Source organism: Bidens hawaiensis, unplaced genomic scaffold, assembly GCF_021521415.1.
Source record: "Bidens hawaiensis isolate Kalapana, Puna unplaced genomic scaffold, B.hawaiensis_p1.1 tig00030512_1, whole genome shotgun sequence".
Taxonomy (NCBI): Eukaryota; Viridiplantae; Streptophyta; class Magnoliopsida; order Asterales; family Asteraceae; genus Bidens; species Bidens hawaiensis.
Genome location: NW_027495085.1, coordinates 16,966 through 43,380, shown reverse-complemented (window position 1 = coordinate 43,380; position 26,415 = coordinate 16,966). Strand labels below are relative to the sequence as shown.

Here is a 26,415-nt window from a genome sequence, read left to right as displayed (position 1 = left end):
TTTGATGCGAGTTACATCCAACGTCATTCAGAATGAGGTATGTGAGTTTGGAAGTCAACTCCTTGAGTCCAAAGTCAGAATAGTCTTAATTCAGAATCGTTCCCACGAATCTGACCGACTACGGATAATTTAGAATATAATATTCACGGATTAAACGTATTAAAAGAACACAGTTGTATCATTCAACGTTTGCATTTAACCATTAAATCAAAAGTGAACTGAAAAGTACAACTGCTTAAATGTTCATACATCCAAATACAAAATCAAAATAAATCACTAGCAAATCTAAGCTCGATAGCATCTCTATGCTGATCATGCTTGTCCTAAGTCATTGGCTTAGTGAACGGGTATGCTAGGTTTTGATCTGTGTCTACTTTTCTTATTATGATGTCACATCGTTCCAATATTTCTCGAATAAGGTGGAACTTCCTTAGGATGTGCTTGGCTCTGTGACGAGACTTGGGCTACTTAGCATGAGCAATAGCACCTGTGTTATCATAGAGCACCTCAATTGGTTTATTGATACTCGGGACCACAACAAGGTCGGTGATGAACTTCTTCATCCAAGCAGCCTCCTTAGTAGCATCTGATGCACCTATATATTCGGATTCGGTGGTTGAATCCACCACTACACTCTATTTGGGGCTCTTCCAATAAATAGCTCCTCCATTGAGAGTGAAAACGAATCCTGACTATGAGCGAGAATCATCTCGGTCAGTTTGGAAGCTAGCATCAGTGTAACACCTTACAGTGAGCTCCTCTTCCACTCCTCCAAACACCAAGAACATATCATTGTTCCTATTCAAGTACCTCAGAATGTTCTTCACTTCAGTCCAATAGGCAATGCCAGGACTCTGCTGAAAACGACTGGTCATGCTCAAGGCATACGAGACTTCAGGTCTATTACATAACATAGCATACATGATGGAACCAACCTCAGAAGCATATGGAATTGCTTTCATATGCTTAGCTTCAATGTCCGTTGCTAGAGATTGCGATTTGTTCAACATGGTTCCTTTAGTCATTGGAACAGCTCCTTTCTTGGAGTTTTCCATTGAGAAGTGTGCCATTACTTTGTCTATGTAAGTACTTTGACTTAGCCCTAGAAGCCGCTTAGATCTATCTCAGTAGATCTTTATCCCTGGAATGTATGCGGCTTCTCTAAGATCTTTCATTGCAAAACAAGATTTCAACCAGTGCTTAACTTCCTTAAGCATAGGAATGTTTTTTCCAATGATCAGTATATCATCCACATACAAGATGAGGAATGATATAGCGCTCCCACTAGCCTTTCTGTAAACACAAGGCTCATATTCATTTTTGATAAAACCAAACTCTTTGATTTTCAAATCAAAATGAAGATTCCAGCTGTGAGATGCTTGCTTAAGTCCATAAATGGACTTGTTCAATTTGCACACCCTATTAGGATATTTAGGATCGATAAAACCTTCAGGCTGAACCATATAGACATCTTTAGAAAGATGTCCATTTAGAAAAGCGGTTTTGACATCCATTTGCCATATCTCGTAGTCATAGTACGCGGCTATAGCAAGCAATATCCTTATTGACTTAGTCATAGAAACAAGCGAAGAGGTCTCATCATAGTCAACACTTTGAGTTTGAGTAAAACCTTTCGCGACTAGCCATGCTTTATAGGTTTGTACATTTCCATGAATGTCGGTTTTTCTTTTGAAAATCCACTTGCTTCCTACTGCCCGACCATCGGGGGTAGCTCAACCAAGTTCCAAACTTGGTTATTATGCATAGACTGCATCTCGGCGTTCATGGCATCTTGCCATTTCTCAGATTCCGCATCCAAGATAGCAGATTTGTAGTTAGTAAGTTCGTCGTTAGACTCGGCTACTAATAAGACCTCTGGACCATCTAAATGCCATAAGTATTTAGAATTTGGTTCGGGAGTCCTACTACTTCTGCGAACGCTCGTGTTCATATCTAATGTATCAGCAACAACAACTTGTTGATCAGACGCTCCAACTTCCTCAACGGTTGTTTGTGGTTCCTGAATTTCTTCAAGATCGACAATGTTATCTCCAGTTCCTCGATCGAGAAATTCCTTTTCGAGGAAGTGGCCTTTCCTCTTGATAGAAATCAGGTTTGTATCAGTATGAAATAAGTAATAACCGCTTTGGTTATAGTATCCGATGAAAACAACTTTTACACCGTGGGGATCAAGTTTGTCATCAGATTCACTTGTGACATATGCATCGCATCCCTATACTATAAGGAAAGACAAATTGGGCTTTCGCCCATGCCATATCTCATATGGGGTTTTGTTTACCTTCTTAGTTAGAGCCAGATTGACAATGAGGGCGGCGGGCATAAGAGCGAAACTCCAAAAGGAGTGAGGCAACTTAGTTCTACACATAATCGATCGAACCATGTTTAGCAAAGTTTGATTTCTCCTCTCGCTCATGCCATTATGTTGGGGTGTGCTGAGTGGAGTGATCTGTGAAACAATTCCACGCTCTTTTAGATGACTGATGAACTCTGAGCTGAGATACTCTCCACATCGATATGATCGAAGTATCTTAATGGTTTTCCCAAGTTGGTTTTCCACTTTGTTTTGAAACTCTTTGAACTTTTCCAAACTTTCATGCTTGTGTTTCATGAGATACACATAAGCGTATCGTCTATAATCGTCGATAAAAGAAATGAAGTATCTTTCATGGTTTCTAGACATGGTTTCGAAAGGTCCACATACATTAGTATGTATGAGTCCTGACAGATCGTTTGCTCGTTCACTTTTATGAGTGAAGGAGTCATTGGCGAGTTTGCCAGCTAAGTAAGATTCACAATCGTCAAAAGAGTATGGTCCTGTGGATTCAAGAATCCCTTCGGAGTGGAGTCTTTTAATTCGTTCCTTTCTTTTGTGACCAAGTCGGCAATGCCATAGAAATGCATTATTGATGCTAGATCTGATATGTTTTGAAAGATTATATACGTTATTATTAGTTTGAACATCAATCTCATAAATACCATTTCGAGGTTTAGCCTCAAAATAAAAAAATATCATTTAAGTAAGAAGAAATATCCATGTCATTAAAACCATACTTAAAATCCTTGTTCAAACAGTAAAGAAACTGAAACGATGTTTCTGGTCAAACCAGGAGCATACAAACAATTATTCAAAAGAAAAACTAGGCCAGGTGGACAAGTAAAATGAAATATTCCAGTTGCCAGAACTGGTACTCTCATCCCATTGGCTCTCTTCATTCTGATCCCAGCAAGATACTCGGGACAGTTTCGCTTCCAGTGTCCCATTTGGTTGCATCGGTAGCACTGGCGCTCTTTTGGGGGCGGCGGTGGTATCTTTGGAACCCCTTTGTTAGCATTGGTGGCACGAGGGGCAGCAATGGTAACCTTTTTCTTGCATTTGCCTTTACAACCCCCACTCTTGGGTTTAGGCTTCTTGACACCTGCAGATCGGATCATCAGAACTTGATTGGTTTTAGAGGGAATGTTCATCTCAGCCGTCTTGAGCATGTTGTGAAGCTCTGGCACTGTCTTCACCCAGACATTCATGTTGAAATTCATTACGAACTGGTCGTAAGAGCTAGGGAGAGAGTTCAAGATGAAGTCCGCTACCATCTCATCTGGCATGGGATAATCAAGTTTCTTGAGTTGATCGATGTGCCCTTTCATCTTAATAACATGCGCACTGACGGAAGACCCCTATACCATCCTGCAGCTAATGAGTTGTTTCATGGTGTCGAAACGTTCTTGTTTCTGAAACATGCCCTTGAGTTGCTCAAGCATCTCATAGGCACCAAAGTCTTCCAAGCCTTTAGCAAGCTCAGATGTCATGGTGGCTAGCTTAATGCAGGAGACCTCAGCCGAGTCATTCTTATGCTTCTCAAGAACTTTTCGAGCAGTGACTGTATTTTTTTCAGGCTCAGAAACAGGTCCATCGAGAACATACAGTTTCTTTTCCATGGTGATAACAAGTCTTAAGTTGTGGTTCTATTCGATGAAGTTGGTGCCATTCAGTTTATCCTTCTCAAGGATAGACTTAAGGGCGTAGGACGAGTTTTCGTTAGTTGACATCTGATTAATAAAGCAAAAGTAAAGTTTATTAGTATTTTCGACGTTGTAATCCTATTATTAATGACCCAATTAACATTAATAAAATAGGAACTTGAGAATCTAGCTTCCAGTTATTAATGGCAGCTGTAGCACACAACATTAATAAGTGGTTAGGCAGACTGACAATGATAGCCAATTGTGAATATAGCACAACTCCCGGTTATGAGGCCTATTGAGACAGCGATTGTCTAAATAGATACGTTTAGCCTCATCTATGCCCACTTTAAGTCTTCAGACATCTGTAACAGGTAACAGAAGAGTAAAGTAATAGTCGTCCTAGTACAGTCACATGTGGAAGGGCCGGATGTGTCAACGAAACTCTTTCACCTTGATGGGATAGGCTAGAAATCCAGTGCAGTGTTGTAGCTCCAAACATTTGAAATTTCGCAGTATGCCTCAAGTGTAACTTATAGTAGGATGACAAAGACTATTGATTTCAAATTGGGATTAATTTTAAATTACCGAATAGAGTAAAAGTCAAATTTTACTGTATATTATCGAGACATCATGATAAACCCTTTCATCTCTCAGGACACTTAGTTTTAAATAACCTATTAAAACTAAGTTTGTCGCGATAAAACTAACAAATTTTAAGTTAATAGAAAATCTATTAAGTTATAAGCTTTTGTAAATTAAATAGTCTTTAATTTGTAAAAACATAATTGGTTAATATATTTATTTTAAAATTATTTGGTATTAGGTTGGTGATATTATAACCTATTATAAACAACCAAGCAACCACAATAGCAAATAGTAATATGTAAATCTCGAATGGCCAATATAGGTGAGCGGTCTTGCTAGAGCCAATTAGCAAGACCGATCGGGTCAAGGGGTCACAACATAAAACAACCACAAGGATGGATTCTTGGTGCATCCCGTTATCTTGTCCAAACTTCCACTAACTCCAACGATCCCGTGAGCTTGTCCTCGGTTATCTTCGGGTCTTCTTTATTACAAATGTAAAATACTAACATACTTCCTATTACAATTTTGAACCATCCATATGGCCAAAGGAAAACCATAAAATAAAATATAACCGAATACAACTTTGAACCATCCAAATGGCCAAAAACCAAGCTCAAACATCCAATCATACAAAGGTCGGGGTCGGATTTACATATTCAAAACTATAAGATCGGGTAATATTTTGGTCAAATAAAATAAACATAATTTTGACCTAATCCAAAATTACCCAAAATAATATCTAGATAAAAAAAACTTGAACCAATTAAATTTTATGATGTAGATCCAGTAAAAAGACCGGAATCGACTCGTACGTTGAAACCTCGGCTCTGATACCACTGTTGGGTTTCAACGGTGGTCAAGAACGGTTTAACGGTTTAAACCCGATTTTAATATTCGTTTCATATATATTAATCATATTAACAAATAAACAAGCACATCGGAATAACGAGTAACCACCATAACGAAACCAAAACAAGGATCCGGTAGCAATCAATACGAGTACGAGATCTAAACAACCAAGCAACCATAAACGTAAATGACCGTAATTAAATGTACCTCGGTTACGAATAACCGATTGAGACACCGAGGAGTAAAGAACGATGCTAGGCGACACAAAAAGATCGAACCGAGAATTCCGGTGGCGTCGGTGGTTCCGGTGAGCAGCGGCGGAGCAACAGCAACAGCAGAAACGCGGCAGCAGCGGCGGTGGTGGCACTGGTGTCCGGCGGCGGCGGAGGTCCGGCGGGGGTAGTGGCGGCCGGCGGTGGTGAGAGGTGATGGCTAGGGTTTAGTGTGGAGCAAGTATGTTAACATATTATGATAATATATGGGTATTCATAACTAGTAGATTATGGTTTAATCTACTAGTAAACCCAATGGGCTTTGAGCCCAAACACCACACTAAAAGCCTTATCCACCATTAAACCTTGTTTAATTGTGTTTGGCCCGGTTAACTAATTTAAGCGGGCTTGATGTTCGTTATCCCCGGTGTAACTCTCACGGGTCATAATCGGGTCGGCCCGCGTTAACTTGACCTGAACCAATCCATATATCCAACACATCTTTCAATCAAGTTTAGCTCTTACCAGTTAAGCCAACACAACGGTCTATCGTTGACCAATTGTTTATTCTTGTTAAATTCATTTAAAACTAATTTCTCAATAACTTTAGTAATAATTAATTATTTTTAATATATTATAGACTTGCATATAACCCACAAGTCCTAGTGAACACAATCTACACTCTCCGTCTACTGTTACACATACGTCTTCTGCTGACTACTGTTGGCATATCACAAAATAGGCTCTTTCTTTCTCAGTTATAAACCATGAAACTGACATCCAACACTCTCCTTCTTCTGTCTTGTTTGGTAAGATGAAATTTGACCACCGTCAGGCCTGTTCAATTATTGGAGGCCTAAAGAGGATTTTTTGAGGTACTTTTTGAATGTCATTATTGTAAAAACTTATCCTTTATATCTATCTATTCTAATAAAAGACTACTCAATTTTGCCACTTGTCAATCTCTTAGCAATCCTTACCTTTTTTTTCAATCAATTTCAATATATGGTCCTTATCTTTTGAGTCATTTCAATATATGAATTCAATTTTTATTAAATGAAAATCTTAACACATTCATTCATTAACATTAATTGTGAAATAAGAAAATGAGAAAATTTTAAAATTGAAGTTGCAAGTTTGTTAGAATAAAATTTTAAACTCACAGGTAATTGCAAATTAAAGAAAATAAAGGTGCATCATTGTTGAAGAATTCAGATTTGTATGGAAACTACAAATTGTTTTTAAACTGGAATTCGAGCATCAGTGCATAATTTTTTTATATAAAACTGGATTCAAATTTGGATTTAAAATTTTCTCTTATGCATTTAAACTCAGGAAAATATGTATTTTTCTTAATTTTCTTCGAACATTTTGTATAAATATCTCAAACATGGAGAATACTTATTTTTATATATCTTTAACATTATAATTATAATCCATATGTATAATGATTTACTATACGAGTCATTTGTCATTTATTTATATGATTTTTTTGTTTAGTATAAATGGTTTTAGCAATAAGAAGATCAATATTTAGTTTTCAATATTTTCTTCTATAACTCAGACTGAAATGCTTCAAAAATATATATATTATGGCTTGATTAATAATTTTTTAATATATTTAAATATATTTAATTTAATATGCCTTATAAGACAAATTACTTAACTAAAAACATTCAACACGTTATACCAAAAAATTTGTTTCAATCTCATTCCACTATTTTCGTTTTCAAAAATCTTTTAGGATCTTGAAATCTAGAATATTGTTTTCATCAATTATTTACATAATTTCAATATTATATTAACTATTAATTTTATTTTTATACAAATACAATGAACTGGGGTATCTTAGTTTTACTTGTTGGTCAGTACAAAATTAAAGTGTTCAATGTGTTTTATATTTAAAATAATAAAGTTATATAAAAAAATAAAAAAGAATTACAGTTATAACATTTATTATTAAAATTTATAAAATTATTTAAGATTCACATCTTAATTATAATGTAACTTAATAGAAATATATATTATTTTTGTTTATGTTTTTTATTAGTTTTAACTTAATCATGTTTCTCATTAGATTTCAAAGACATTCCACATTCACATTAATTATTTTTTAAAAATATAGTTAATCCGGTTAAAAGAAATTTACCATGCTTTCATAAAATCTGAAATCCTTGCTTCCTTTCTTTTTCTTTCTATAAGTTGTTAAAATATATATATCGATTTGTTAAATATTCCAACAACTTCCCATAATATTAACTAATTACATGAGATTAGTATTCAAAATTTAAACATTCTTAATCAAGTACTTTCAAGTATTATAAAGAAGAATACCTGCTTAGAATAATCACTGTTATTTGAATATGTTTTAAGGTTAGTATGTCTTTGTCATTTTTCTGGCAATTGCGTTTGTAACATCCCGAAATTTCTAAGAATAATATTTTATATATTATTTAATTAAGATGGAAAAAGTTTACTTGAGTTAGTAGAGAAATAATAAAATAATAAAGCTAGAAGGATAAGTAGGCTAATTAAAATAGAATTAAAGATGGACCAAAAAGGAAAGATGGACCTGGGCTTAAGGGAGTATAAATACCCCTTAAAACCTAATCCTTTCCATTTTCATCCATTCTACACACTTAAGCCAAACACTCTCTACTCTACTATATTCAATGATCCGAGACCAATTGAATGTAAGAAATGATTTATCTCAGCTGTATCAATATATTAGAACCCGACACCGCAGCTCCGGGATGCCGAGTGAGTCGTTTGGATCTAGATCTAGCTTTGTTCGGGCGTTTAATCAACCAAAACTAGCTTAAGGACCATCTTAGCTCAGATCTAGACACCCCGAATCTACCTAGACTATAAACGATCAATCCCCGATCAACCATGGTGGTTAACAGTGGCTGACGAGGCGGAATGGAAGAAAAACCCCCAAAAACGCGTATACAAGAGCTGAACAGAACGTATACCGCGTATAATTATATACGCCGTATATGTATAACATCATATAAGTAGGAAACGTGTAAGTAGACAACGCATAAGGTTGGACAGCGTATAGTGTGAGCCACGCATATGTATGCATGACGTATATGTATATACATAGCGTATATGTATACAAGCACCGTATATGTATATATGTATATGTATAACTTATACGTTGGATATCACTTATACGTTGGGATAGACTTATACGCTAAGGATGACTTATACGTGGAGAAGACTTACGCGTCGTAGCAGCTTATACGCCCATAATAATCTTATACGCCAGAATTAATGATTTTATGAATAAGCAAGCTATAAACAATGTACACGTACATAAACGATAGACACTGACTTGTATGAAATATGAAATAATTAATAATGAATGGTAACGTTTAAAATGAAGATTTGAATTGATTAAATATTTGAACTTCGGTTTTCTTATGAGGTTTTTAGTAAAGACTTATTAATGAAAATAAAATTTTTCCAAGCTGACATGGACCCCGTTAGGGGCTGCCGCCCCTAGAACCCCGCTGCCAGGAGCGCTGCCCCTGGACCCCCGTAGCTAGGGGTTACAATAACTTAGAAGTATGGTATATCTAGAAGTAGTTAACTGATACTATGATTGATACACAGTTAGCCGTGCACAGCTCAAGAAGGGATAACAGTAAATTCAGAGAGAAACCGTTTGCAGGTGAGTTTCTAGCCCCATTTCCTTGTTATGTTTTCGGGGCTGTGTGCATACTCGATGTGATTAGTTAATACACTTACCTTAAGTGGTAAGTGTATGCCTTATATGATATATGTATAAATGAATGCTTTACGATGTGTTAACGATCTTTGGATGTTGCATGTACCGCCAGGTGATAGTTTGAAGGTGTGATTGTTTATATATGATATGAATGATGTATGTATGCAATAGAAAAGCTCAAGAGTATGTATGAAAAGTTATAATTATGAATATATAGAAAGGTGGTATGGTTGTATGGAAGAAAAAGAATCGGGCCCTAATAATACTCGAGGAAGAAGGGAACCGAGCCCTAATAATACTCTAGGAAGAAGAGAACCAAACCCTAATAATACTAGAGGAAGTAGGGTGAAATGCTTTTTAAAACGTGTAAGTAAGTAAAGTAAGTAATATAATATAAAAGAATAAGAGAAGTAAAGAATGAAAGAAAGAAAGAAAGAAAGTATATACTTATGTATGTACACAATAAAGATAAACAAGTAAGTAATATGTATCTTCGGATACGAATGAGTAAGTATATGAATGCATTGTATGTTGCCTAATGTAAGGCCCCGTTACCGGTACCTCACATTTGGACGTTGGATTTACTCATTAACATAGTTCTAATCTTTAGAGTTATTAAAATCATTCGCGGAACATAAAAACTTTCATAAAACATTTCATAACAATCCAAAACTTGTCTTAAACAAACAACTTGTCTTTCCAAAAACTAAGTAATTAAACATAACACGTCTTGAGTCTTCCGAGGTCAGCCTCTTATTCAATGACGCGTGTTCCCCTCAAGTGAGCTGCCTCATCCTACTCACATGCGTACATACTAAAAGTCTGCTACGCTGAGTGAGTTCTAGTTAATCATACATCATATAAAACATTCATACTTACATACTTTCATTCATACTTACTTACATTCATATCTTACGTTATAGAGAGCATTACGCCCTACTTCCTCGAGTATTATTAGGGCCCGGTTCCCTCTTTCCTCGAATATTATTAGGGTTCGGTTCCCTCTTACCTCGAGTATTACTAGGGCCCGGTTCCCTCCTTCCTCGAGTATTATTAGGGCCCGGTTCCCTCCTTCCTCGAATATTAGTAGAGTTCGGTTCCCTCTTTCTTGAATATTAGTAGGGTTCGATTCCCTTTTCGTTACCATACAACCATACATCATTTTACATACATACATATGTGCATACATATCATACTTACATTATACATAACATTACAACCTGACAGTACGTGCAATATCCGAAGATCGTTCACGTACCGTCAAGCAATCATTCATATATTTCACATAATCACGTAAGGCATACACTTATCACTTAGGATAAGTGTATTAACAATCACATCGAGTATAAACACAGCCCCGAAAATATAACAAGGAAATGGGGCTAGAAACTCACCTGGATCCTGTTGCATTCACAGTTAATTGTTATCCCCTTCCTTAATTATGCACGGCTAACTGTTAGATATGCATTTGTTAATTAATAGTATAATTATTTAAGTTGGTGTTTTAATTAATCAACACACTCCCTAAGTTGGGTTTGTTTTATTTGGATGGGTTTTAGGCTTAAAGCTCATGGATTTAGTCAAGTCAGACCCAATTGTCGTTAAAGCATCTAGGCCCATCTAGGTTAAGGCCCAACATAACTGGGCCAGCCGAGAACCCTTGGCACAGAACCTATGTTGACCGAGATCTCAGGTGTGACCGAGATCCCAGGTGTGACCGAGATCCCCTGTTTGACCGAGATCCTAGGTTTGACCGAGATCCCAAACTTGGCCGAGAACATGGGTTGACCGAGAACCTGGTCATCGAGAACCCATATTGACCTAGTTCTCGCGTTGACCGAGAACCCCAGACGGAGGCTCAGGTCACCGAGAACCCTAGCCTGATGCTTTCAGCTCAGATTCTTATCTTTAAATCCATTCTATAACGGCTAACGGTTCAAAATTGCTCTTTTAACCACCTATCACCACCATTCCTAACTGTTTAACACCCATTAACCCCACGACTTCAAGGTCTAACTCGTTTTAGTCGCAAAGCTTGAACCTTTAATCATAAAAATGTTCTTTAAGCTAGATCTAGGGTTTTCTTGATGAACCGTTCATAATCATAAATTCGTTAAGTCCGTTTTAGTCATCAAGTTTGAAACTTTATGATTTATTTAGACCCGATCTATTTTATGTTTAAGTTTTAAGGCTAACCGTTCACAAAAACATAAACTTTAAGATCAAGAATATACCTCTTTGTGTTCTTAGGTTACGGTTTTGCTTGATGTTCAACGATGATCTTGTATCTAGCTTGATCAATCACTATCTATCGATGTTCGGCTTGGTTTTGGCCTTGGATCTCATTTTCTCTCTCGCGGCCGAAATGGGAGTGTTTATGTGTGTGTGTTTTGAGTGTGAAAGGAATAATATGGATAAGATGGATGGAAATGGAAAGATATAGGGTTTAAGGGGTATTTATACTCCCTTAAGCCCATGGACCTAAAGCCCATCTTTCCTTTTTGGTCCATGCTTAATTCCCTTTAATTAGCCTACTTATCTTCCCTATAATATTTTATTATTTCTTTGCCAATTTAAGTAAACTCATTTATCATAATAAATAATATAAAATATTATTATTACTTGAAATTTTGGGATGTTACAAGTCTTCCCTTCTTAAAGAGGTTTCGTCCCCGAAACCTAACTATTACATGAACATATTAGAGTAAAACTTGCGCATCTCTTCCTCGAATTCCCTAGTGGCATCCGGTCCCTTGCGGTGTTTGCATATCACTTTCACTAAGGGTATAACCTTATGACGAAGTTGCTTCTCCTTGCGATTAACTATATTTATCGGTTACTCAATGTAGTTCAATTGTTCATCAACCTCAATGTCCATCAATGGCACGTGCGACGTGTCATCAGCCAGACACTTTCTCAGATGGGAAACATGGAAGGTTGAATGAATTCCTTCTAGCCCCTCGGGCGAATTCAGCTTATAAGCTACTTCATCCACACGATCTAAAATCTTAAACGGTCCAATGTACCTTGGACTCAACTTTCATCTTTTTCGGAATCGAATGATTCCTTTCCAAGGCGAGACCTTGAGCATCACATTGTCGTCAACTTTAAACTCAATCGGTCGTCGCCGCTTATCAGCATACGACTTCTGTCTGTCTTGTGCAGCTTTCATTCTAGTCTTATCCTGATCGAACTTTGAAGACGTTTCTTGAACCACTTCTAGGCTTCCCATTTCTTTCTGTCCAATCTCTGCCCAATATATCGGGGTTCTACATCGTCTACCATAAAGCATTTCAAACGGTGGCATACCAATACTTGAATGGTAACTGTTGTTATAGGAGAACTCTACCAGATACAGATGATCATCCCAACTTCCACCAAAGTCTAAAACACAAGCACGTAGCATATCCTCAAGTGTTTGGATCGTCCATTCAGACTGTCCGTCTGTTTGAGGATGATATGCCGTACTGATGTTTAATCTCATTCCCATAGCTTCATGAAACTTCTTCCAAAACCTCGAAGTAAACCGAGTATCCCTATCAGACACGATCGATAACGACACTCCATGCTTGGACACAACCTCTTTGATGAACAAACTTGCTAACATTTCTGACGAGATAGCCTCTCGTATAGGCAGAAAGTGAGCACTTTTGGTCAAACGGTCAACAATCACCCAGATGGTATCATGATGCTTAGCTGTACGGGATAGCTTAGTTATGAAATCCATGGTGATGTGTTCCCATTTCCATTCAGGTATCTCAAGAGGTTGCATTTTTCCATAAGGCTTCTGATGTTCGGCTTTGACTTGTAAGCAAGTTAAGCACTACTAACATAATCCACTACATCGTTTTTCATTCCTGGCCACCATTAGTCTCTTTTCAAATCTTGGTACATCTTTGTAGCTCCAGGATGAATCGAGTATCTTGACTTATGAGCTTCATCTAAGATTCGACCTCTAAGATCTCCATGGCGTGGAATCCACATACGGTCAAATCTAGTCTTAACGCCATGAGTGTTTTCCATCAACTCATCTTTCTGGCCGTAAACCCTCTCTTTCTTCACTAACCCTTCATCTACTAACACCTCTGACTGTACTTTAATGATTTCCTCAAAAAGGCTTGAATTCATAATCAGCTGGTACGACTTCACTGTAGCAATGACTTCCTCATTCTTACGACTTAGTGTGTCAGCGACCACATTAGCTTTACTAGGATAGTACTTGATGTCGTAGTCGTAATCCTTTATCAACTCCAACCATCTCCTCTGTCTAATATTCAGTTCCTTCTGCTCGAAAAAATACTTCAAACTCTTATGATCGGTGTAGATGGCACACTTAGTACCATACAAGTAGTGTCTCCAAATCTTAAGAGCGTGCACAACGGATGCTAGTTCTAAATCATGCGTTGGATAAGTACTCTTGTGAACTTTCAACTGTCTTAACGCATATGCTATCACTTTCCCTCACTGCATCAACACGCAGCCTAACCCACGATACGAAATATCAGTACAAACAACCAAATCCTCATCACCATCGGGTAAAGCTAGGATTGGAGCTTGCGTGAGTCTCTTCTTTAAATCCTCAAAAGCTTCTTCTTGGAACATTCCCCAACTGAATACTACTGTCTTTCGGGTCATACCAGTCAACGGTGCGGCTATCTTGGAGAAACCTTCGATGAATCTCTTATAGTAGCCAGCTAACCCTAAGAAGCTTCGTATGTCAGTCGGATTTTGTGGAGTCTTCCAGTTCGTTATAGCTTCAATTTTAGCTGGGTCCATGGTAATCCCTTCAGAATTTATCACGTGACCTAGGAATTGCACTTCTCTTAACCAGAACGCGCATTTCGAAAATTTAGCATACAATTTGTCTTTCTTCAGAGTTTCCAACACTTCCTTCAAATGCTCTGCATGATCAGACTCGCTTCTAGAATAAATCAATATATCGTCGATAAAGACGATTACCGACTTATCCAACATAGGCCGACACACCCTGTTCATCATGTCTATAAATGCAGCGGGATCATTTGTTAGACCAAATGACATCACGAGGAACTCGTAGTGTCCATACCGCGTCCGAAACGCTGTTTTTGGGATGTCTGCCTCTTTCACTTTCAATTGATGATAGCCTGATCTGAGATCTATTCGTGAGAACCAACTTGAACCTTGCAGTTGGTCAAACAGATCATCAGTCCATGGCAAAGGATATCTATTCTTTACCGTAAGCTTGTTAAACTCACGATAGTCTATGCACATCCTCATACTTCCATCCTTCTTCTTCACGAACAACACCGGTGCACCCCAAGGGGAAACACTTGGTCTTATGAAACCTTTGTCGAGGAGTTCTTGTTGTTGAGACATCAATTCTTTCATTTCGGACGGTGCTACACGGTAAGGCGCTTTTGCGACGGGCTGGGCTCCTGGTATTAAATCTATCTGGAATTCTATCTCTCGCTCCGGTAGAAACCTCGGGAGATCCTCAGGGAAAACTTCTGGGTAGTCGCACACGACAGGAACATCTTTCATTTCCTTCGTCTCGGCCGTAGCGTTGACAACATACGCCAGGTAGGCACCGCACCCTCGCCTTAACAATCCCTCGGCTTTTATCATTGAAATGACATTAAGCCCAGAACTTTCCTTATCACCATAAACCGTCACCGCACTGCCATCCAAGGACTTTAACCTTATTATCCTACTCTTACACACAATCTGAGCTTCATACTCAGACAACCAATCCATTCCCAAAACCACATCGAACCCTTCTAAGGTCATTACGTACAAGGTGACAGGGAACTCATATCCCTCTAGCTCTATCTTACAGTCCTTAACCATTCTCATTATTTTAACCGAAGTGTCACTAGCGGTTTCTACTATAAAATTTTCAGACACTTGGAAACAGTTCATTTTAGCTAATTTACTAAAAGGCATGGCTACGAAACTTTTGTTCGCACCCGAATTAAATAATACTAAAGCGGAAATACTGTTTACTAGAAACGAATCTGTGACGACATCTGGGATTTTCTTGGCTTGCTCTTGGGTCAGCATGTAAGCTCTGGTCTTAGGTCTCGTTGGTTCGGCATCTTTCTTTCCACTTCCTCCAGCCCCACCATCGGTACACTCTCTAGCAAAGTGACCTGTTTTACCGCACTTGTAACAAGCAGGCTTAGCACTGCACTCCTGAGCATAATGACCTATCTTTCCACATTTATAGCAGACATTAGACCTGACCTACACTCCCCAGCACACATTTTCCCGCACTTATGGCACGTATCGGAACTAGTACCCCACCTATACTCTCCACCGTGCATCTTACCGCAAGTCTTACACGACTTCCTCTCCCACACCTTCTGTTTCTTGTCTTTGGAGTTCCACAACTGAGTACAGGGCCGTTTAACAAGAGCGACCCACTTTTTATCCTTCTTCTCCTCCACAACAACATCATCCACAGTCAGGTCCTCATGAACCATCTCTGCAAGTTCGACAGCAGAGTCAAAAGTAGCAGGTTTATTTGCCCTGACTAGTATGCAGACTTTCTGTGGCAATCCCCTCACGTAGCACTTGATTCTTTTAGCTTCAGTGTTGACCATATCGGGCACCAACCTAGACATTCGGTTGAACTCGGTGGTGTACTCACGATGTGTCATCGTCCTAGCTTTCAAGTTCAGAAACTTCATCTCCGCCCTCTCAACCTCGGTGTCTGCACATAATTTCTTCATAACCAGTTCTTTCATATCCTCCCACTTCATAGCCTTGATTTCCTCTTGACTCTTCCTCTGCTCAATCGATTCCCACCAGTACATCGCCTCATTACCAAGCGATTGGGTGGCATAAGCGACAGCTTGATCCAGATGGCACTCGCTAATACGGATAACATTGTCCATAGTGGTTATCCATTGGAGAGTAGCGATTGCGTCTCCCAAACCAGTCAGCTTAAGCGGGTCGCATCCCTTGAAGGACTTATAGTTGCACCCACCTCGGCCTCTTTTCCTGCCATAGACCTTCACCAAATTATCCCCACTTGAGGCCTCCCTCTCTCCTTCCTCATATCTCCTACCATCACCACCCGCTCCTTCAGCAGTTCTTTCACGGCTTCCGGCAGACCCTCCAGGAGTCATATTCTTCACAGTAGTAGCTACATCTTGAAAATAGCTACTTGAATTGCGGGATCCAGTTGAACCCCTTCGTTGTTGTTCGGGTCTCTTCCAGCTGTGCTTCCTTCATCTCCGGTGTTGGAGGCTGTCTCAACCAAAGGTTGTTGGGCGTGACAAGGCCTGCCACGACGTCCGGTACGACCTCCAGCCCTCACAATTCCTCCAGTTCCCACATTTCCTTCCGTTTTAGCCATTGTATTCTAAAAGGGAAAACACAAACGTCATCACTCAATGAACTATCTCGTACAAGGATAGTAAGGCTAACAGGTAATAACAGTGGCTAGCTGTGATTAGCTGATCACGTTACTTCCCGTGTCCTATACACTTCCCTTTTTGAGTCTATTTGTGTTGGTTCTACTTTAAACAGTTAATCAAACAAGGAAATCAGTTAATCTTATCTCTAATATTACACAATTATTCAATCATACCTTTACCTTTACTGGGCTTGCTTGAGTGACACGTGGCATTCTTGAACTAGCATCTTCTTTCTTTTCTTACTTAAATCCCATTCTATGTTCGAGTCTAAGCATGTAGGATGCTTAAATCTCTCGAACTTTGCTCTGATACCAACTTGTAAGGCCCCGTAAATGGTACCTCACATTTGAACGTTGGATTTACTCATTAACATAGTTCTAATCGTCAAAGTTATTAAAAACATTCGCAGAACATAAAAACTTTCATTAAACATTTCATAACAATCCAAAACTTGTCTTAAACAAACAACTTGTCTTTCCAAAAACTAAGTAATTAAATATAACACGTCTTGAATCTTCCGATGCCAGCCTCTTATTCAATGTCGCGCATTCCCCTCAAGCGAGCTGCCTCATCCTACTCACCTGCGTACATACTAAAAGTCAGCTTCGCTAAGTGAGTTCTAGTTAATCATACATCATATAATACATTCATACTTACATACTTTCATTCATACTTTCATACTTTCATTCATACTTACTTACATTCATATCTTACGTTATAAAGAGCATTATGCCCTACTTCCTCGAGTATTATTAGGGTCCGGTTCCCTCTTTCCTCGAATATTATTAGGGTTCGGTTTCCTCTTACCTCGAGTATTATTAGGGCCCAGTTCCCTCCTTCCACGAGTATTATTAGGGCCCGGTTCCCTCCTTCCTCGAGTATTATTAGGGCCCGGTTCCCTCCTTCCTTGAATATTAGTAAGGTTCGGTTCCCTCTTTCTCGAATAGTAGTAGGGTTCGATTCCCTCTTAGTTACCATACAACATACATCATTTTACATACAAACATATGTGCATACATATTATACTTACATTATACATAACATTACAACCTGACAGTACGTGCAATATCCGAAGATAGTTCACGTACCGTCAAGCAATCATTCATATCTTTCACATAATCACGTAAGACATGCACTTATCACTTAGGATAAGTGTATTAACAATCACATCGAGTATAAACACAGCCCCGAAAACATAACAAGGAAATGAGGCTAGAAACACACCTGGATCCTGTTGCGTTCACCGTAAATTGTTATCCCCTTCCTTAATTGTGCATGGCTAATTGTTAGATATGCATTTGTTAATTAATCATATAATTATTTAAGTTGGTGTTTTAATTAACCAACACACTCCCAAAGTTGGGCTTGTTTTATTTAGATGGGTTGTGGGCTTAAGCTCGTGGATTTAGTCAAGTCAGACCCAACAGTCCATTAAAGCATCTAGGCCCAACTAGGTTCAGGCCCAACAGAACTGGTCCAGCCGAGAACCCTTGGCAGAGAACCTATGTTGACCGAGATCCCCTGTTTGACCGAGATCCCAGGTTTGACCGAGATCCCAAACTTGGCCGAGAACATGGGTTGACCGAGAACCTGGTCACCGAGAACCCATATTGACCGAGTTCTCTCGTTGACCGAGAACCCCAGACGGAGGCTCAGGTCACCGAGAACCCTTGCCTGATGCTTTCAGCTCAGATTCTTATCTTTAAATCCATTCTATAACGGCTAACGGTTCAAAATTGCTCTTTTAACCACCTATCACCACCATTCCTAACTGTTTAACACCCATTAACCCCACGACTTCAAGGTCTAACTCGTTTTATTCGCAAAGCTTGAACCTTTAATCATAAAAATGTTCTTTAAGCTAGATCTAGGGTTTTCTTGATGAACCGTTCATAATCATAAATTCGTTAAGTCCGTTTTAGTCATCAAGTTTGAAACTTTATGATTTATTTAGACCCGATCTATTTTATGTTTAAGTTTTAAGGCTAACCGTTCACAAAAACATAAACTTTAAGATCAAGAACATACCTCTTTGTGTTCTTAGGTTACGGTTTTGCTTGATGTTCAACGATGATCTTGTATCTAGCTTGATCAATCACTATCTATCGATGTTCGGCATGGTTTTGGCCTTGGATCTCGTTTTTTCTCTCGCGGCCGAAATGGGAGTGTTTATGTGTGTGTGTTTTGAGTGTGAAAGGAATAATATGGATAAGATGGATGGAAATGGAAATATTTAGGGTTTAAGAGGTATTTATACTCCCTTAATCCCATGGACCTAAAGCCCATCTTTCCTTTTTGGTCCATGCTTAATTCCCTTTAATTAGCCTACTTATCTCCCCTTAATATTTTATTATTTCTTTGTCGATTCTAGTAAACTCGTTTATCATAAGAAAAAATATAAAATATTATTATTACTTGAAATTTTGGGATGTTACACCTTATTAACTCGAACTCACTTAGCGTAAGTGACTTTTAGTATGCACGCAGGTATATAGACAGAAGCAGCTAGCTTGAGGGAGACACATGGCAGGAACTGAGGAAGCTGACATCTGAAGATTTGTCATGATGTTTTATATTTTATGTTTTGTTTAAAAGATAAGTTATGAATGTCTGTAATGAATGGTTGACTTTAATTATTATTCCGTGAAAGTTTTAATTAACTCTAATAAATAAAACTGTGTTTATTAGTTAATCTAACGCCGAAGTAGGGCACCGGGACCGGGGCTTTACATGTTGGGTTTTAGCAAGATTATCAGAGTCCAAAATAACCATTTATTAAGGAAAACGCAGCGGAAGATATTAGATTTAAATCTTGTTTTTACCAAACACATAAACCCGTTTATGTATAATCCAATCCAGGATCCATATACGATTATCAAGCTATCAAGAACACAACCATAGGGTGTTAAACAAACATACCTTTCAAGAACGAGAATGAGAGGGATGAATGAGTTGAATGGATTAGAATCCAAAGGAGGAATCCTCAAGCTTGTATACCCGACAAGCTAATCAACAAACATCAAGTTGCTAGGGATCTTACACTAGCTTGAACTCTTCTTGTTCTTCCCTTGTTTTTTTTCGGCCGAGAGAAGGAAGAGAGAAAGAGAGAGAACTCTTGTGTGTGTATGAGAGAAAGATGTGTGGAAGTGATTTTACTTACACATCCATACATGTTTCTTGCATGTTATGGAAATAAACAAAAGGGAAAGAGGAGAGAAAGTGGTGGCCGGCCCCATGGGGCTTTTTCCCCCAAAAAACCTTTTTCAATTTTGTCCAACTTCCATATATACATTTTTGTTACTTATCGAATAAATAGCGTCTCTCGTAAATTATCCATATAATTTATTTTACACACAAATGCAAATATTTAGAAAACCCATTTTCCAAATATACAAGTGTTGATAATTACTACTTAGATCATATCTAATAATAATTATCGTGGCGTTTGTCTAGCTTGTTATTGGATATGACCTGACTTGGATCAATACATACTAGCCACATCAACTCTAATATGCGCTCTTCCATGAGACAGCACCACCATTGAGAACGAAAACATATCCCGATTGTGATCGAGAATCATCTCGATCAGTTTAGAAACTCGCATCAGTGTAACCCTTTACAACGAGTTCTTCCTCACCAGAGCCATATATAAGAAACATATCCTTAGTTCTCCTAAGGTATTTCAATATGCTCTTAACAGCCATCCAATGGCCAGTTCCTGGATTTTGTTGGTATCTACTTGTCATGCTCAAAGCGCATGACACATCCGGTCTAGTGCAAATCATGACATACATGATGGATCCTATAGCAGATGCATATAGGATTCCACTCATTTTGTCTTGCTCATCCTTTGAGCTTGGACATTGAGAAGCACTCAGCATCGTTCCTCTTTGAATAGGTACTAAACCTTTCTTAGAGTTTTCCATCTTGAACCTCTTCAAGATTTTGTCAATGTATGCACTTTGATTCAAACCTATCAACCGCCTTGATCTATCCCTCTGGATCCTTATTCCTAGAATATAGGCGGCTTCACCAAGATCCTTTATGGAAAAGCAACTTCCAAGCCAGGATTTTACACCTTCCAAGGTTGGAATGTCATTTCCAAACAACAATATGTCATCGACATATAATACCAGAAAGGTAATGATACTCCCACTAGCCTTTTTATACACACAAGCTTCATCAGCGTTTTTGATGAATCCAAATTTCTTGACTTCATCATCAAAACGGCGATTCCAGCTCCTAGATGCTTGTTTCAATCCATAGATTGATTTCTTTAACTTGCATACTTTACTAGGATGTTGTGGATCGACAAAACCTTCAGGCTGAACCATATAGACATCTTCCTCAAGATGGCCATTTAGAAAAGCAGTTTTGACATCCATTTGCCATATCTCATAGTCATAATATGCTGCTATGGTAAACAATATCCTTATAGACTTTAGCATCGCCACAGGCGAGAAAGTTTCATCATAATCAACCCCTTGAGTTTGAGTGAAACCCTTTGCTACAAGTCTAGCTTTGTAAGTATCCATGTTTCCATGCATATCAGTTTTCTTCTTGAAAACCCACTTACTTCCAACCAGTTTGGAATTTAGAGGTGGAGCAACCAGGTCCCATACTTGGTTGTCATGCATGGATTGCATCTCGACATTCAGATTGTGACATTGCATCTCGGTATGTGGTTGGTTCGTCTTAATCCACCACATAGCATCCATCCATGAAAAATCCATATCTTTCAGGTGGAGTGCTAATTCTACCAGATTTGCGAACGTATTGTGTGTTTTGATAACCATTTGATCATCCTCAACAACCTCTTGTTGATTGCTAGTGTCAACCAAACGTGTATCGGCTTGTGGTTCTCGATCCTCCTCGAGTTCCACAATTCTGTCAGTTTCTTCCATAAGGAACCTTCTTTCCAAGAACTTTGCCTTCCGAGCTATAAACACTTTATGCTCGCTTGGATTGTAGTGTTGGTGCATTTTGTGACCGTCGCTATGGCCAGGTGTACACGATTATTGTGAGACCGAAGACGTTGTTCCGTCAATGAGTGAAACTTGTTATCTCTTGGTCTTACGTGTGAACAAATACGTGTCAACTCTGGATTTGGAGTTGAGGTTGTGAATGGGATATTGATTGAAACTGGATATTGACACATATTTGGGTGTTTGTGGGCAATGAAATAGTTGTTGTTCGAGGTTGACCAACTGAAGAAAGTCAAATTGAACTGAAGGTTTTCGTCATTACTGGATTGCGGTCAGAGCATATTATTTATGTTATTTTCAAGGCGTTCGAGAATTGGATCCTGAAACGTGATGCTTTTTATTAAAGTGAAAATTCTGGAACGAGTTGGATTTAATCGGGAATTAAAGTGTTTATGTTCTTGATCGTTATCCCTGGTGATTGAAGATGCTTCGGATTAATTAATGGTCATGTGTGTTAGATTCTGTCAAGGTGGTTTTGTGATGAAATTGATCACTTGATGTTGAGTAGTTGAAGATTAAACCTTATCGTATACCGACGTGTTGGTGAAGTTGTGGAGGGAGCCCAACTTCACGTGTTAGTGAAGTCAGAAGGACTCACGTGATTGGTTGAGATGATCAATTAGGCACGGGGATGCATGCATTTCAAAGACCTCAATCTATATAGTCGGAGAAGCTTACACTGAAGGGGAGATCTGATATGGAAGATGCTGGGTGATTGGTAGATTTGTGAAGCTACAAGACAGTTTCAGACACGGCTGGTTGAAGAGAAAACAGAAGATCATCAGTTAAGAGGGAGTCTGTTGGTGCATGTTTTGTAACAGATGATCTTTTGTGTTTGTTAGAATTGAGAGCAACGGTCAAAGGGGAGTCTGTTGGTGCATTTTGTGACCGTCGCTATGCAATTCTGATCAGCGGAAACGAAGGACGAAGTTAGAACAACTCCGCCATAGGCGAAGTTGTAACAACTTCTGCCATAGGCGAAGTTAGAATAACTTCGCCATAGGCGAAGTTATAACAACTTCGCCTACTGGCCCAAGCCCAAGCCCGCGAAGTTGTTTCAATATATATATACGTGTCTTGTTTAGGTTTGAGAATCCAGAAAAGTAAGAGTGTTTTGTGTTCAGTTCAAGTAGCTAGAGAGAAACCGAGAGAGAGAGTCGTGTGGGACGACCCGAGGTAGAGCTCACCTCGGGTCGGCCGTCGTTTGTTTTTATGTTTGGTATGTAATGTGTTTCGGTTATTATATAAAAGATCTGCAGATGTGTTTATCCCATTCGTGTGTTTGTTCGTGTGTTTGTATGTGTGTAATCGTGTTCTTCGTCTTCTACACCATTAAACGAGTCTAGGAGGATTCCGCACTCCTAGACCTCGTGCGGATCTCGTATCGATCGGCGACGCCCAGCGGGGACTTACATGTAGAAATAATATCCCATCGAATCTGTGGGATATCCTACAAATATACACTTAGTGGATCGACATTCAAGTTTGTCAGGGGTGTAGATCTTAACATAAGCCTCACAACCCCATACCTTTAAATATGATAATGATGGAGCCTTTCCATGCCATATTTCAAAAGGTGTCCTATCCACTTTCTTGGTTGGTGCCATATTTAAAATACGTGCTGCGGAGATCACAGCGAAACCCCAAAATGATAGAGGTAATGAGCTTCTAGCCATCATGGATCGAACCATATCAGATAAAGTTCGATTCCTCCTTTCAGACACACCATTATGTTGTGGTGTTCCAGGTGGAGTAAGTTGTGAGACAATCCCACAACTCCTAAGATGTTCTAGAAACGCATCATTGAGGTATTCACCTCCTCTATCAGAACATAGTATTTTGATTGTTTTGTTGAGTTGATTTTGTACTTCATTTTGGAAGATTTTGAACATTTTAAAGGCTTCATTTTTGTGTCTTAACAAGAACACATACCCATAACGACTATAATAATCGGTAAAGGTAATGAAGTATCTTTCACCATTCCTTGTCATTGTCCTAAAAGGACCACATACATCCGAATGTATGATACCTAATAAGTCTTTCGCCCTTTCATTAGTTCCACTAAAGGGCTCCTTGGTCATCTTTCCCAATAAACAAGACTCACATTCATCAAATGAATCAACATTTGATTTCAAAAGACCATTCTTTCGAAGTGTATGAATACGATTCTTGTTTATGTGACCAAGGCGACAATGCCAAAGAAAAGTATTACTCAAATCCATTTTGAGTTTTTTTGTGCTAGCTTGGTACAACGAGTTATCAATGTATGAGTCATCATGAATTAATTCATAAATGCCATTAAACGGCATCGCTTTAAAATAAAAGACAATATCCATGAAAACATAAATACCATTGTCAACAAACTTAAAATCATAACCTAATTGTCTTAATACAAAAATAGAGATAATATTCCTAGTCAAACTAGGGGAATATAGAATGTTTTTCAAAACAATTTCCAAACCATTTAGAAGCTTTAAAACATAATCTCCTCGGGCTTGGACGTCAACCTTTGCTACATTGCCCATGTAGAGACTTATATCTCCTTTCTTGACATCATTCTTCTTTTGAACCCCTGCAATGAATTGCAGATATGAGTTCCACATCCGGTATCCAATACCCATGTGTTAGAAGAAATAATATTAAAATCAATGTGGCTCATGAAAGTTGTACCTGAGGTTTGCCCTGCATCCCTCTTAGCTTTCAACTCTTTGAGATAGGTCGGACAATTTCTCATCCAGTGACCAATCTCACCACAACCAAAGCACGGATCCTCAGCGCTAACCTTTAGCTTCTTTGGTTTTGGTTCCGCCTTAGCCTTTCCCTTGAACCCATTCTTTACTTGCCCTTTACCCATAGCAACCTTTGCCTTGGGTTCAGGATGATGCCTCTTCTTAGAGCCACCCTCATTGATCGCAAGAACGGGTAAAACCTTTTTACCCATGCCGGCTTCGGCTATCTTAAGCATTGCCTGAAGCTCACCAATGCTTTTGTCCCATCCGTTCATGTTGTAGTTCATGACGAATGTCTCAAACCTTTTAGTTAGGCCGTTCAGGATCAAATCCGTGGCCAAATCTTTTGAGACGGGACAGTTAAGCCGTTCAAGCCGATCAATGTGGCTTTTCATCTTAAGCACATAAGATGATACAGATTGGGTTTCTTCCATATGACATGCATGAAGCGCTCGAACCGTTTTGAAATGCTCAACCCTAGCTTGAGTAAGGAACATTTCCTTAAGCTGGGTAATCATGTCATACGCCCCATGATTCTCGAAATCCTTTTGGATCTCGGGAATCATTGTTCCCAACATGAGGCAAGAAACTTGCACCGAATCCTCGGTGTATTTGAGCCAATCCGCATAGGCATCCAAGTTGTTAACATCGGGTTCATCGGGAATAGGGTCATCTAAAATATAGGACTTTTTCTCTTGCTTGAGAACAATTCTCAAGTTTCGATACCAGTCCATAAAGTTATTATAGTTTAGACGATCCTTATCCAGAATGGATCTCAGTGATAAGTTATGCACAGGTGGGATAATTGCGTTCGGTGGATTGTTTGCGGCCGTCTATAAAAGATTTTTACAAAGTTCAAATTAGTATTTTTGATATCAATAAAATTTTAATCTTTAATACCCTTTAGTGTCTCCAAGACAATTTTTGATTAAAATCTAGAACCCAACGTTTCATTCAAATAGTAGTTAGATGACCTTTATCCTACTATTTGAAATAACAAGGTAGTCAACGTTTGACGATTGCAACCCTTTGCAACTTCTAGTTTTATGGGATCGGTTAAATATCATATGTTTAGTTGGTATGTTTAATCCCATCAACACCTTTGAATGCCATGTTAAGGTGACCCTATAGTCATGGTTTACAAATCAAGTCGTCCTACTTACACATACGTGTGAGTTTACTCATACAGGTGGTTAGGTGACCCTAATGCCAAAAGTATTTGTAAAACCACCTTAAGATCACAAGTTTTCTTAATGTGCTTAGGTGACCCTAACCCACTTTTAAGTCTACAAGTGACTTAAGTGTCGTGTAAAAGGATGGTGTTCAACTTGTTTATAAAAGGGATTTTAGTTTTTCAAAATTCTAGATTGGAAAATTATTTATTGTACCTTCCATTTGCATGCATTCAAATGTATGGTACCTTTGAAAAACCAATTTTCAAATTCCTTTTAATAAAACCCATTTTATTATGAAATCATTAATGGTTAATAAAACCAATTTTATAACTTAATAATTTCAAAGGAATCACTTTTATGCTAGTTGTCGATTTTAATTGTAACATCCATGCAAGATAAAACAATAAAACTAAAACAACCAAACAAGCATAAAATACAAATACATGTTTATAACCATAGCCACTTAGATAGAAAACACTTGTTGACCGAAAAAAGTGGGTCAATAGGTCTCTCCTAAGGGACGAGCATGACACAAGGCATAAGATGGTGAACTCCCACTTGACTTAGCATCCAAATGCTTCAAGCGTGCACTTCTCGTTGTGATCCATCTTCTTTAATTGGGCTTGATCCAAGAATGTGGTAGTTGCATCTTCTTTTACAAAATATATCCTAATACATTTTGTCTAGTAAAAGGAAGTACAACTATTCTACTTATTATTACAAACCATTTGAAAGAATAAATAGATTACAACCCGAATAA

At 38.5% G+C, this 26,415-nt stretch overlaps 1 pseudogene across 1 annotated transcript in view; it reads left to right on the top strand.

Annotated features, from left to right (window-relative positions):
- Positions 1 to 9,236: 9,236 nt before the first annotated feature.
- Positions 9,237 to 26,415, top strand: part of LOC143580523 (protein S-acyltransferase 24-like) — a 29,161-nt pseudogene continuing 11,982 nt past the window's right edge. The window contains exon 1 of the transcript XR_013143671.1: positions 9,237 to 9,309. The product of XR_013143671.1 is annotated as a protein S-acyltransferase 24-like (transcript). The remainder of the gene's footprint in view (positions 9,310 to 26,415) is intronic.